We start from the raw sequence: 2,064 nt of genomic DNA, 5'->3' as shown, positions 1-2,064 counted from the left end.
ATAGTTGATTGGATATTAACATTGATATATTTTTTTTCAAAATTTTATTATATTTTCAAATTTATATTTTATTCAAAAATAAAATCATTATTGCTTTCTTAAAAACACATAAAATCGTATTATAACATCTATAAAGACAYATAATAAATAGAACATTAAAATCGAGATTTGTCTCGCTGCATTGCGTGAGTACTCTTCTAGTATATATAGATATATCTATATATATTTGTATATTATAAAGCATTTGACAAAAATTCTTAAAAATTATTTTTTATGCATGAAATATTGTTTATTGATGCATATTACTTAAAATTACTATTACAAGTAAATTATGCGTAAGTACAACTTATTAAAGCTTCATGTTTGAATTCGTATAACTAACTTTAGATAAACATAATTAAATAAAGGATAAACATCTCATTTTAAATATCAAAAAACTAAAATATAATTAGGATAATCATGAGTTTTAACAAAATACTTGATTATTATTTTTATAAAACGTTATATTACTAAACCAAAAATAAAAAAATGAATTAAAAAAATACATAAAAAAGGAGAAATTTTAAATAGTTAGTCTGGTACTGCTATCAATTTTTTTTTAAAATTTTTTATGATATCTTCATATTTATATTTTATTCAAAAAACAAAACATTATCACTTTCTAAAAACCACATAAAAAAAGTATTATAACATCGACTAAGACAAAAAAAAATGGAACACTAAAATCGAAATGTATCTTGCTGTATTATGCAAATATCCTTCTAGTAGATATAGATATAGATATAGATATAGATATAGATATAGATAATACATGCGATGGATACATGTATTATTTGAATAAGAGATAAAATATAAAAAATATTATTAAACTCAAGAAGATAAATAAGACTTCGAAAATTTAAAATATAAATTTAAAATTTAAAATTAAAATCAGATTACGAATAAATTCCCTTCAAAGTAAAATACAAAACATTGGACTGTTAATGTACTTTATTAAAGTTTAGGGGCGCTTTTTGTAGTCTTCTGTAAATAACAGGGACAAAAATTGTAATTTTCTCTATTTTCAAGTATAAATATACACCCTCCATCACATAACTTCATTTCATGTCTCGCTCTCCCGGCGTCTCTCTATCACTCTCTCTATGGGTTCCCGCTTTTTTCTTTGATCTTCGCCTATCCACTGCCTTCTTTCACCTGCATTTGCTGATTCGGTACCGTAYCATCGTTCTTCAATCTTGGTTTTCATTATGAATCTTGTACGTTTTGATGAATCGATCGCCACCGATCATCGTAATTGTCCAGATGTATGCGATTTGTGTAGTATGCGTCTTCTTGATGGACATCGATCTTATCATCTACGGGGTTCTACTTTTGATTGTTGAATAGGTTTAGTTCACGTTTTCTTGGATCGATACTGGTCCTTGAGGTTATCACAAAGCCAAGATTCGTCTCAGATAAACAAGATTTGATGATTATACAGTATCTTGATGGACAAGATTTAATGGTACGTCTTCTTGATGGACAAGAGTTGATGATCATACGTCTTCTTGATACAAATGTTAATCATTATTTATCCGTTTGTACTCAGACTGTGTAAAGTTCGTGTGCTGTTGGTTCGATCGCTTTGTTGTGGTTCCTGCAACGCCAAGATTCAGAAACTTGTTCTGAGATGGACAAGGTTTGGATAATCATTCGTCTCCTCTGTGGTATTATTACCCATGGTTTTCTACTAATCATGTACTTGAGTTCTTTTACGTTTGCAGTGGGTGATGACTCTCCATCAGTTTGGTTCTCTTCTTGCACGCTTCTGTTTGCAGTCATATGCGTAGGTGAGAAATTAGTTGTGTATTAATAGAATTATATATGAAAAGTTTGAATTCTTGTTGATTGTTACACTCCGACATAATCCTTTCATTTGTGCAGATATCTTCAGCTCATGCAGGGGTTTCACAATGATTGATTGAAGAATAGGTGTTTGATCGAACATCTTTGTTTAGGATTTGTATTGGCGATGCATGAAGTGTTGATGTATAGATCAGGCAAGACTGCAGCAGGTACTGATTT

The 2,064-nt window shown here is 29.2% G+C and overlaps 1 long non-coding RNA gene across 2 annotated transcripts in view; it reads left to right on the top strand.

Annotated features, from left to right (window-relative positions):
• The first annotated feature begins 1,220 nt into the window (after positions 1–1,220).
• Positions 1,221–2,064, top strand: part of LOC112526804 — a 4,115-nt gene continuing 3,271 nt past the window's right edge. For both annotated transcript variants that reach the window (XR_003070653.1, XR_003070652.1), the window contains exons 1-4: positions 1,221–1,504; positions 1,589–1,678; positions 1,764–1,829; positions 1,924–1,971. This is a non-coding gene — a long non-coding RNA (uncharacterized LOC112526804). The remainder of the gene's footprint in view (positions 1,505–1,588; positions 1,679–1,763; positions 1,830–1,923; positions 1,972–2,064) is intronic.

Source organism: Cynara cardunculus, assembly GCF_001531365.2.
Source record: "Cynara cardunculus var. scolymus isolate 2C chromosome LG 14, CcrdV1, whole genome shotgun sequence".
In the NCBI taxonomy this organism is placed as follows: Eukaryota; Viridiplantae; Streptophyta; class Magnoliopsida; order Asterales; family Asteraceae; genus Cynara; species Cynara cardunculus.
This window is presented reverse-complemented; position numbering and strand designations above follow the sequence as displayed.